Source organism: Molossus molossus, unplaced genomic scaffold (assembly GCF_014108415.1).
Source record: "Molossus molossus isolate mMolMol1 unplaced genomic scaffold, mMolMol1.p scaffold_m16_p_8, whole genome shotgun sequence".
Classification (NCBI taxonomy): Eukaryota; Metazoa; Chordata; class Mammalia; order Chiroptera; family Molossidae; genus Molossus; species Molossus molossus.
The window spans coordinates 102,299,254-102,312,350 of record NW_023425402.1 but is presented as its reverse complement, the minus strand read 5'-3'; the positions used below and the strand labels follow the sequence as shown (position 1 = coordinate 102,312,350).

At 35.3% G+C, this 13,097-nt stretch overlaps 1 protein-coding gene across 1 annotated transcript in view; it reads left to right on the top strand.

The window, feature by feature from the left end:
* The window catches only part of IPCEF1 (interaction protein for cytohesin exchange factors 1), a 162,893-nt gene that overhangs the window by 52,359 nt on the left and 97,437 nt on the right, over positions 1 to 13,097 (top strand). The window contains exon 2 of the mRNA XM_036247901.1: positions 5,308 to 5,351. The gene's annotated coding sequence lies outside the window, so the exon portion shown is untranslated. The remainder of the gene's footprint in view (positions 1 to 5,307; positions 5,352 to 13,097) is intronic.

The window sequence follows — 13,097 nt, the reverse complement described above, 5'->3', positions numbered from 1 at the left end:
TCAATAAAAAGAAAAGAAAATATGAAAAATGGTTAAAAATACTTACCTCATGGGGTTGTTGTACGAATCAAATAAATTAATCCACGTCAGAGGATTTTATAAATTGCAAATTGTAACACTAAATTTTTTTATAGGGGACAATTACTAGTGTTACTGAATGATTGAAATAAAATGTTACTCCAACCTATTTTGTATTTTTCCTAATATATAACAATAAGGAAAGCATTTTAATATCACATTGTTTACCAAGAAATGTTTCACTTAGCCTAACTGTGAGGAAACTATTAGACAAACATCCAATTTGAGGAATATTATACAAAGTAACTGGCCTGGACTCCACAAAAATGTCAATTATCAAAGACAAATAGAACTGTATACATGGGTCAATACACAGGGCGGAACAAACATAGGTTTATAGCTGCGAGTATGCGGAACATTTATTCTTGTATTTTTATGTATTAATTATTGTGTTATTTTCCACACGAACACATGTAAACCTACTTTTGCTCAACCCTGTATGCAATAATGGTCTTTGATTGAATCCTGGATTTCAAATAAAATATAAATCCCCCAGATTAAAAAGGATTTGACAGAGGCAATTGGAGAAATTTGAACAGCGTATTAGATAATTGTATTGCACCATTCAAAATTTCCCAGTTACGATCATTGTGTAATTATATTTGTCCTAGGGAAGTACATACTAAAGTATTTAGGGGTGAAGCATCTTTATATGTACAAGTAATTCTCAAATGCTTTGACAAAATATGTATTACATGCATAGAGAGGTAAAGCAAATGTGGCAAAATGGTAATCATTTGGGAATCTAGTTGAAGGCTGTCCAGGTGTTCATTGTTAACTATTCCTGTAGCTTTTCTATAGTTTGAATATTGTCAAAATAACAAGTTGAAAAAACCAACTTAAAAGTTATAAAAACCAACTACTCAAAAAAGTTACGTTATTAAAAGCAGACCTTCTTACAGATTATATTTTTTAATATCTCATTTTATTGTTAGATACAAATATGTAGGTTTAAAAGAAAAAACGATCTTGCCCTGGCCAGTTTTGCTCAGTGGTTAGAGCATCAGCTCTCAGACCAAGGAGTTGCGGGTTTGATTCCTGGTCAAGAGCAGGTACCTGGGTTGCAGGTTTGATCTCCAGCCCAGGTCGGGGTGTGTGCAGGAGGCAAACAATTGATGAGTCTCTCTCACATCAATGTTTCTCTCTCTCTCCCCCTCCCCATCTCTCGCTCCCTTCCACTCTCTCTGAAAAAAAAAAAAAAAAATCAATGAAAAAATTATCCTCAGGTGAGGATTAACTAAAAAGATAAAAAAATAAAAATAAAGAATCTTGGAACAAAAGCAGTGCTTGAGGGAATTTATAGTATTAAATGCATAAATTAGAAAAGAACAAAGATCTAAAAACCAATAATTTTTGTTTCCATCTTAGGAAACTAGCAAAAGAAAAGCAAATTAAATCCAAAGTAAGCAGAAGAAAAGAAATCATAAGAATTAAAGAAAAAAATCAATGAAACAAACAAAAAACCCAGGAAATCAATAGAGAAAATAAACAAAACCAAAAGCTACTTCTTTAAAATGATCAATAAAATAAATACCTCTAGCCAGACTTAGGAAAAAAAAAAAGAGATAATAAATTGCTAATATCAGAAATGAAAGAGGGACATCACCACAGATACGACTGAAATTAAAAGGATAATAAGAGAATACTATGAGTATTCTGTGCCCACAAATTAATAACTTGGGTGAAATGGATCAATTTTTTGAAAGACACAATCAGCCAAACTTTACATAAGAAGGAAGAAATTATCTGAATAAGTATCTATTAAGGAAATTGGGTCATTAATTAATAACCTTCTAAAACAGAAAGAATCAGGCCCAGTTGGTTCAATGGTGACGTCTACCGAACATTTAAGGAAGAAATGACACCAATGCTCTACAATCTTTCAGAGGACAGAAGCAGAGGGAAATGCTTCTTAATGTATTCTATGAGGCCAGCATTACCCTAATACCAAAATCAGATAAAGACATTACAAAAATAAATAAATAAAACCGAAGACTAATATTGCTCATGAACATAGATGCAAAAATCCTCAACAAAATATTAGTAAATCAAATCCAAAAAAATGTAAAAAACATTATACAACACAACCAAGTGAGATTTATCTTAGGTATACATAGCTGGTTCAATATTTGAAAATAAAATAATGTAATCCATCACACCAACACACTACAAAAGAAAAATCACATGATTATATCAATAGATAAAAAAAAAAAAAAAGCATTTGATAAAATGCAACACTCATTTATGATTAAAAACTCTGAATAATGCCCGGCTGGTGTGGCTCAGGTGTTGAGCACCGACCCATGCACCAAGAGGTTGCTGGTTCAGTTCCTGGTCAGGACACATGCCCAGGTTGTGGGCCTGATCGATGTTTCTATCTCTCTCTCCCTCTCCCATCTTCTCTCTCTAAAAATTAATAAAGGAAAACAAAACAAGACAAAACAAAACAAAAACAACAACAAAATACTCTTATTAATTATGAAGAGAAGGGAACTTTCTCAAATTGATAAAAGCAATCTGTACAAAATCTATAGCTAACATCATACTTACTGATAAAAACTTCAAGCTTTCCCACTAGATCAGGTACAGGCAAGGATGTCTCCTAACCATTCCTTTTCAACATCATACTAGAAGTTTTAGCTAATGAAATAAGGCAAGAAAAGAAAATATAAGGTATAGAGACGGAAAAGAAAGACATAAAACTGTCTTTGTTTGTAGATGACATTATAATTTATGCAGAAAATCCAAAAGATCAATTAAAAAACTTCCTAGAATTAATAAACAATATAGCAAGATTCAAAATTAATATACAAAAATTAATTGCTTTCCTATATACCAGCAATAAACATGTATAATTTGAAATTAAAATAATACCATTTACATTACTACCTACCAAAATGAAGTACTTAGGTATAAATCTACCAAAATATATACCGAGTCTAAATGAAAAAAACTATAGCACTCTGATGAATAAAATAGGAAAAGAACTAAATAAATAGATATTCCATATTTATGGGTAGGACGACTCAATATTGTCAAAATGTCAGTTCTTATAAACTTGACCTATAGATTCAACACAATTATAATTAAAATCTTGGCAATTTATTTTATGGATATTGACAAAGTGGTTATAAAGTTTATACGAAGAGGCAAAAAATGAAGAATAGCTAACACAATGTCGAAAGAGAAGAACAACATTGGAGGATTAATGCTACCCAATTTCAAAACTGACTACAAAACTCCAGTAATCAAGATCATGTGGTAATAGCAAAAGAATAGACAAATAGTTCAATGAAACCAAACAGAGAGCCCAGAAATAGACCCCCATAAGCATGGTCAGTTGATCTTTGTCAAAGGAGCAAAGACAATACAATGAAGCAAAGTAGTCTCTTTAACAAATGGTGCTGGAACAACTGGACATCCACATACAAATAATGAATTTAGACATGTACTTTACACTGTTCAAAAAATTAACTCAAAATGGGTCATAGTCCTACATGTAAAACAAAATTATGAAGCTCCTAGAAGATAACACAGGAGAAAATCAAGATGACCTTGAATATGGTGATGTTTTTAGATACAACATCAAAGACACAATCTATGAAAGAAAGAAATGATAAGCTGGATTTCATTAAAATTAAAAACTTCTGTTTTGTGAAAAATAATATAAAGACAATTAGAAGACAAACCACAGACTAGGACACAATATTTGCAAAAGAAACATCTGCTAAAGGACTGTTACCCAAAATATACAAAGAACTCGTAATACTTAACAATAGAAAACTCAGTTTTAAAAAATGGGCCAAGTATCCTAAAAGAAATATTCATCCCATCAGAAGATATACAGATAGAAAAAAATTGCAAGTGAAAAGATGCTCCACATTGTACGTCACCAGGGAAATACCAATTAAAACAAAAATGTGATACTACTAAACATCCTGTGGACTTGGGGTAATTATTATGTGTCAGTGTAGATTCATCCTTTGTAAAAAAAAGAAAAAAGAAAAAGATATCATTCTGGTGAGTAATGTTGATAATGAGGGAGGCTATGCCTGTGTGTGGGTAGCGGGTATGTGGAACATAACTGTACCTTCCTCTCAATTTTATTGTAAGCCTAACACTGCTTTTAAAAATAAAGTATTGTTTAAAAAGTCTGAATTTTGCCCTGGCCGGTTTGGCTCAGCGGTTAGAGCGTCGACCTGCGGTCCTGAGAGACCCGGGTTCGGTTCCCGCTAAGGGCACGTACCTCGGTTGCAGTTTGTCCCCGGCCCTGGTAGGTTGTGCGGGTGGCAGCCACGTGATGTGTTCCTTTCACGTCGATGTTTCTCTCTCTCTCTCTGTTCCTCTCTCTCCCTCCCACTCTACCTGAACAAAAAATGGGAAAGTGTCCTCGGATGAGGATAAAAAAAAAAAAAAAGTCTGAATTTTTAAAAATGTATGGTTTAGGAAATAAGTGGAATTATTATCACTACTATGAAACATTTTCCCATGGCAAAATTCCAGGAAAACAGATGGAAGTTCTAAATCCATGTGCATGTCTTTCAAGGTACTGGCAAAGCTCAGAGATATTGCTGGTTCAGTTCCAAACGACCACAATAAAGTGAATATCTCAATAAAGCTGGTCTGATGAGTTATTTGATTTCCCAGTGTATATAAAAGTTAGTTTGCACTTTACTGTGGTCTATTAAATGAGCAATAGCATTATGTCTAAAACAACACTGTACCTACTTTAATTAAAAAATACTTCATTGCTAAAATATGCTAATCATCACCTGAACCTGTTGGAAAAATGGCACCAATAGACTTGCTCTGCCCGGGGTTGCCACAAACATTCAATTTTTTGTAAAAAAGAAAAATAGATCCAGGAAGTGCAATAAACTGAAGCTCAATGATGCAAAGTATACCTGTTTTTAAAAGAAAAGTAAAAATGTATCTTGAGGAGTGTTCAGAGGATTAGAACATAATTTTCACTTCTTTTAGAAAACATTTAGTTCACCAGGATCTCCATTTAATGATTTCCTGCTCATTTGTTACCCAGGTCATCTTTTCTGTGAGATAGAACTTTCTGTTTCATTCTGCAAGAGAGACACTGGATAGCTGTTACGGCGACAAAGTTACTCTGTTGTTGCCTCTTCTTGGGGTGGACATGGTAGGGTTCTGATGGTCTCCTGGGCAGTTGGGTTCAGGTAGAAATCTCATGACCCCGTTTCTTGTCTTTTTCTTGTGCAGATCAGAGGCAACATAACTGGAACGAAGAAGCTTATAGCTTTTTGGTATGTAATTGAAAATTCTTCAAAATTATTTTGTTAGTGATATTTATGACCCGAAGGGCCTGTACTCTACTTTGCTATTCTAACTTGTGAACCAAATTACAATAGCCTAGGTATACTTATCATTAGGTTAGCACTAATGCAGATGGAAGCTGACAGTGTTGGCAAATAACCAACCATATTTAATTCTCTGGATTTCCCTCGAAAATGGATTTGTGCTGATGATTATGTTTCTGTAGGAGAGTTGTTTAGTAAAGCAATTTATTTATGGAATTATCTTTTTGGATCCCCTCAATGATCAACAATATATCATAATTATTAAAGTATCATAGACTTATAATTATATGAAAAATCTACTTGAAAAGCAACTATGTGTTTGATGTCAAGTAGTAAATTGAATGCTCTAAAAGTGAGGCATTTACTGATTTAAATGTACTAATAATAATTAAAATAAAATAATCTTAAGCTGTTCCTGCTTTTAAAGTTCAAAACTAATGATCTGGGCAAGGGTGGAATTTTTGAATGTGTGTATTTTTTTCTAATTATTCCTTTGATTTTCTATTTGTAAGATGATTTGAAAAGAGTTGTGTTTTTAGCTCTTCACTGGGAAATGCATTTCTTGTTTGGTTTAACTCCTTTTAAAGATGAAATGCGATCATAATCTTGCTGAGGAATGTAAGAGAAAGATTCTCTTCACAGCTGTCTATGAAGGGAATATCCTTTTGTGACCTCGAGGATTTAAAAAATTCTGGTAAATTTTGTGAAAGTATTAGTATATTAATTTAAGTGTTGTTTTTCTTTATGAGCCAAGCAATAATAATCACTATTTTTCCCAGTATATACTTCCTAACACTTTTTATTATCTTGCAACTGTCTTTGAAACATTGTCACTGATGACCTGTTAGTTGCCATCATTCTTTTTGGTGACTACTGCCCTTCAGTAGTTATTAAAACCCATGGTCCTGGTTGTCTAACTCACTGTAAAAAAAGTAGTTTTGATGCATATCTTAGCTGTTCAGAAGTCTTCAGATATATACATTCCTCTTATTTCCACATGTGTGTACTAAGATAAGCATTTATTGATGAGGCAGATTGTATAACTTAGCCAATAGGATTCCCATATTGCCTACTCCAGTAAAGAATGCTTTATTTGCTATAACAGTTGATGTTTCATTGAGGAATTTTAAGTGATATTTTTCATACTCATACGTTTCATTGATGGTTTACAAAACTGGTTACCTTGAGGTGTTGATAAAAACGAGCGGATTTTATCATCTTCAAAAGTCATCAAGTACTATTTCTAGTAAAACATTTCTCGAATCATCATATTTGGGGTCCCCCATCATGAAAGGTTAGAAAAAGACTGGTTGGTATAAAAAAAAGGTGTGTTATGAGGAAACCCTGCATTAGTTGAAATACTAGGTTAGATGAATTCATTGGTCTCTTGTAAAATAAAACTTGATACGTCTTATAGAAGATGATAACTAACTATGTCACCAATGACCAAATTAGATTATTTGAGTCCTGTTAACCATAGAAATTTTGTGTTGAACAGAATCAGGAACCTAGCATAACAGTGAAGAGGGCAGGATCTGAACTCAGATGGCCTTGGTTTGAATCTCGTCTCTCGTACTAATTGTGTGACTCTAGTCACATTACTTAACCCTTATGTGCCTCACTGTGCTGGCTTGTTAAATGGAGATCATAATAGTACCGCATAAAGCTGGGATGAAGATAGAATGAGTTCATATGAGCGTAGCTTTTAGAACAATAGTTGGTATATAGCTAGGAAATCAATACATGTTAGTTACGATGGTGATGAATAAACACTACTGTCTTCAGCTGAGGCATCTGTGCATCTTGGAGGTTTTATGCCTTTGGCACTAGTCCCCCAGATGTGTGGCCTTTAAGAATGAAGCACATATGGCAATGATTTGTACAAGTTTCCAACAATTTATTTCTTCAGGTGTCCTTATGTACTTATTGTCTTGGTTCCACCCGGAGCCAACATGAAGGCAAAGCTCGGCGCTTCCCTGTGTTCTGCGGGTACCGACCTTGTGGGTGCCGCTCCCTCCACGCCGCTTTCCTCTCCGGTCCAGGCTCCGTGTCCACCTTCCTTTCACTGCCTCCTGCCTCTGGGTTCCAGATCTTACAGGGACCTCACTAGGGCATTTTTTGAGCCAAGGTAGATGCTTCCCTACAAGAAATTCTTGAACCAGCTACTCGGACAAGAAAAGGTCCCCCAACTTGATGCAAAAGCATATAAATAATTTTCATCTCTACCATTGTCATTAAGCAATAGTAAAGGCCCCTGCATATAGTCTCTCCAATTTATTACAAGCATAGGTCTTAGTCCAAGTATGTGTAGTGGGAGCAAACAGTATATATTTAGTTCTCAGTCATGTGTGTCTAAATTCACGTTCTCATATTTATTTTGAGTTCTGCACAGTATTCTGTTTTTTATTTTCACTTAAAAAATTGTGGTGAAATACACATACCACAAAATTTACAGGTCTGAGCCTATTAAAGTGTGTGGTTCAGTGGAATTAAACATTCATGTTGTTGTGTGATTATCATCCCCATCCATCCCCATAACTCCTTTCATTCTGGAGAAATCAGTTTTCGTATCCATTAACCATTACTCTTCATTAACCCCTCTCCCAGCCCCTGAAAACAACATTATACTTTCTGTCCTGATGATTTTGATTATGCCAAGTATTTCATATAAGTGGAATCATATGGTATTTGCCTTTTTGTGACTGGCATATTTTACTTAGCATAATATCCTCAAGGTTCCTTCATGTTGTATCATACTGCAGAGTTTATTCCCTTTTAAAGCTGAATAATGTTCTACTGTGTGTAGTTACCACATTTTACCTATCCATTTATCCATTGATGGACACTTGGGTTGCTTCCTTGTTTTAGCTATTGTGAATAATGCTGACATAAATAGGAATGTACAAATATCCAAGACCCTGCTTCCATTGCTTTTGCATATATACCCAGAAGTGGAACTGATGAATCATATGGTAATTCTATTTTTTTTTTTTTTAATTTGTTCTTTGTCGATTTTAGAGAGAGAGGAAAAGAGAGGGAGAGAGAAATAGAAACATCGATGAGAGAGAATGTCAATTGGTTGCCTCTTGCATGCCCTCTACTGGGCATTGGACCCACAACCCAGGCATGTGCCCTGACTGGGAACATTTTGGTGCATGGGTTCGATGCTCAACCTCCGAGCCACACTGGCCAGGCTAGTAATTCTACTTTTAATTTTTTGAGAACCACCATACTGTTTTCCACAGTGGCTGTACCTTCTTACATTCTCACCAACAGTCTTCACAGAATTCTTAAGTATAGACAGCTTGTCTAATTATTTTGACATATTCCTACTGGGCAGTGAATATTGTAAAGTTTTATGTGAATACATTTAGAAAACAAAGTTATATTTCTCCTATTCTTTTCTTTTCCTGCTGTGCCTCTGACAGTTATGTTCTAAGACCTCCATAATGTTAATTCATGTTACCAGGTGATGCAGAGTGTCAGTGGACTATTTCCAGGACAGAAACATGGGATGCCAAGTCTCATACCTCTAATGGAAAAACAACTTGAACTCCAAGGATTTCTTGGCTTATTTTAAAATAAGCTCTATGTTAAAATCCTGTGTGTTGGCAGGAGAGGACTAGATGACCACATATGTTTTCTTCTTGAAGGCTCATAGTATTTTTATACAAAATATACCAACATGAACAAGAACGGGACAACTACATTTCCAAGAGAAATTTTCTAGTTGAAGAAAGAATTATATAGAGGCTGTTCTTTTAAACAGAATTTGCAAGCTTTTCCAATTATCAAGAGGGCATATCAATATTTGAGCTATCGTGGTTTCTGGTTAATAATGTTTGTTCTTTCTTATATTGGGTTGAACCAGAGGAAGATAGCTTTCTAAGGGACAGAATCCAATTCCAAAACCAAAAGGTATTAGTTGAAAATCTCAAAATATTCTGAGGTTATTTCTACAAATCAGTGGGGCGCCTTTCCAGAAAGTTTTCCCCCCTATTTACTGTTTATAGACAGTGGGAAGAGGAGACAGGAGGGATGGGCTTACTTCAAGCAAGTGGTTTCTGGTTGACAGACATTTTATTTTCCCTTGGTTTATTATACTCTGTAGAAATATCAGTGCCTTTCCTCATAAAATCCCCTTCCAACTAAAGTGTTCAGAAAGGGGGCTAGCTACCTTGTGTATATGTCAGTTTACAAAGGAAAAATTTAAACATAACTTTGAAAATTTTAGAAAAGACTTTTGTTAATGGTTCGTGAGGCACAGGGAATGCTTGTCAGTCTAGGCTAGCTGTGCTGTGGTAGCAACTTAACCCTGAAATCTCAGTAGCTTAACACAATACGCTTGCATTTCTTATTCACACGGCATGTTCAGCGCCGGTTGCATGTGAAGGGGAAGGCTCCTCTACTCCACGGAGTCGCCTTGGGGCGCCACCATGGCCAAAGGTGGCTTCAGGGTTTGCCATGCCGGGAAGAGAGAGTGTGGAACATGCGCCCACATTCTCCAACCTGGAAGTGTCCCACATCACCTCTACCCAGACAGAGCCCATTGGCCAGAAATTGTCATATGACCTCTCCCAACCACACAGGGCTAAAGGTCTTCCTAGGGGTGGAGAAAGGAGAGAAAAACTAGATATAGAGAGAACCAGTAATTTCTCTTTTGGTGGACTTTGCTGGAAATTCTTGCTTTAGGCAACTCTATAAAATAACTCTTCTTCCTAAATCAGACAGATTTATAATTCCTTATGTTTTATTATTTCACATTTAAAACTAATTTCACATTTTTTACTTTCTAACTTCAGGTAGGAATAAATAAAACAAGGATTATTGAGGGTATAGATATTACCCTCAATTTCACATTTTTTACTTTCTAACTTCAGGTAGGAATAAATAAAACAAGGATTATTGAGGGTATAGATATAATCGACAATAGAAAAATTGTCTATTGAAAAAGGGCCCTTAGATGTTTATATATCCATAGACTCTATTTGTATTATTAATCTTATTCTACTCTTTTTTTTCTTTTCAGTAAGACCATAACTTGAAAATAAATGTAGCTTCAAACACATTGAGGATTGACCACCAAATAAATTCATGGGTTGTTGAACTAGGGACACAAAGCTATAATGCTGTGTGGGCGCCTCTTCCAGGCTCTCGTGCTCTGGGTTGAGGGTCCTGGTGTCGGGTTGAGACCTCGTGCTCCTCAGGGGGACCTTTGTAGCTGAGATATCCTTCCAGATTCTCAGCAGCTGCATTTGGATGTGAGGCAAGCCTTTTTCAGATCTCCGCCCTTCCTACCGGTCTCAATGTGGCTGCTTCTGTGAATCCTTGGTTATACTGCTTCTGTTCAGCTAGTCTTCAGTCGGTTATTCCGGTTGAAAACTTACTTGTAAATCCATTTGGCTGGGGGAGGCAGTGGGCATAACTTCTACCTACTCTGCTGCCATCTTGGGACCCCTGAACCTGATTTTCTTCTTAATACAATTTTTTTGGGTAGTGCAAGACTCAGTTTCCAGACATACAAACCTTTTTTTTTTTTTTTTTTAATCTTTATTGTTGAAAGTATTACAGATGTTCCCCCTTTTATCACCCTTTGGCCCCCTCCTTTTCATTCCTCCCCCTTCTTGCCTTCCCTACACTATTTTCTGTGTCCAGCCTTTTTAAAGCTATGCTTTTGTTATTCATTTCTGTAATGAATGCACTACAGTCAGAGGAAATCATCTGTGCTAAAAATTACCTGAGATTTACGAAGGCTCTCTTTGTAATACAGTTCTTTGTCAATTTTGACAACTTATCACATGCTGAAGGTGAATGCGTATTCTGTTTCTTAAGCATAGAGTTCTGTGTGTCTGAATTTACTACATTGTGTCATTTCCGTCGTCTGCATTTCTGTTTATTTTTATTTTATTTTTTTTTATTCTCACCCAAGGACATTTTTTTTGTTTTTTGTTCAGATAGAGAGGGAGGGAGGGAGGGAGGGAGGGAGAGAGGGAGGGGGAGAGAGAGAGAGAGAGAGAGAGAGAGAGAGAGAGAGAGAGAGAGAGATGTGAAAGGGACACATCGAGTGGTTGCCACCCACATGACCCAACCAGGGCCTGGGGCAAACTGCAACCGAGGTACGTGCCCTTAATGGGAACTGAACCCAGGTCTCTCTGGACCATAGGCTGACGCTCTAACCGCTGAGCCAAACCAGCCAGGGCCATTTCTGTTTATTTATTGTCTGCTTAAGCTGTTGATTTTCAAGAGATCTGTGCTCTAGTCCTCAACTATAATTGCTGAGTTATTTGTTTCCTTTTCCAGTTCTATGAGTTGTGGTTGCTTGATAAATTTTGAGGTAATATATTTACATGTTTGTGAAGGTTATATTTTCTGGCTTTATTTTTTGTTATTAATCTAGAACATCTTTCTCTGTTTATTTATATCTATATATGTATTTACCATGTATTTTACATTTTCAGATATTGACATTGTCACCACAGCTTTAGTAGATATTGCCAGTCTTCCAGAATAGTTGGCCTAATTTCCACATTCTCCAGCAGTGTTTGAGGGTGTTCATTAGCTCTACAAGGTCTACATTTAGTATTGTCAGTCTTTTAAAATGTCAGGATTTTGGAGGATGTACCATGGTATTTTGTTGTTGCGGTTTTGCCTGGCATTTCCCTCACCTTTTCATATGTACATTGGCTCACTGATATCCTCTTTGTGAAATCAATATTAAGTCTTTTCTCATTTTTCTCTTGGATTTTTCTGCCGATTTCTTATTGATTTATAGGTCTTTATACATTCTGGTATAAACTTTATATAGGTTATAAGTATTGCACATATTTTTTCTTGTTCATTTGCTTGCTTTACCAATTCCTAAGATTGTCATTTGTTGAATAAAAATTCTTAATTTTAGAGTGTTCTAACTTACTGAGATTTCCCTTTATGGTTAGAGCCAATGGAGAAAACACAATATTTTCAAAAAATTATACTGAGACAATGAATTATTAATTTAAAAGCTGAATCTTGACTCTTATTTGAAACCATAATAAAAAAATCCATTTTAAATAGATGGTAGATTCAATATGAAAGGTAAACAACCCCAAATATTATAGAAGAAAAAGTAGGATAATACTCTATGGCCACAGGATAATAAAATCAATAGCAAAGAAAAAGCATTCATCTTAACCATCTAGAGTTGTCCAATTAATAAATACAACCTACCTTCCATTTATTTAGATCTTCTTTAATTTCTTTCAACAGTGTTTTACAGACTTCTTCATATAAATATTGACCATCTTTTGTTGGATTCATGCTAATGCATTTGGAATTTAATGATGTTGCTCTACATGTATCTTCTTAAAATATTTTCATGCTATTTGTTGCTGATGTGCAGAAATGTTACTAATTTTTACCTGTTGGCATTGTATCTAGCAACCCTTCTATGTCCAGTTTTTAGTTTTAATAGTTCATGTGTAGATACTTTTTCACATGTTAAACAATATCATCAGAAAATGTTGATAGCTTTTTAAAAATCATTATAATTCTTACTATTTTTTTTTTAATGAGCACTTCTGATGCAATATTGTTGAATGATCATGAGCATCTTTGGTTTATTCCTAATATCAAAGAAAAAGGTTCAACATTTCACTGTCAAATATTTGAGAGAAGAAGTAAGGACCACCTTACTTACTGAAAGTAGAAGACTAA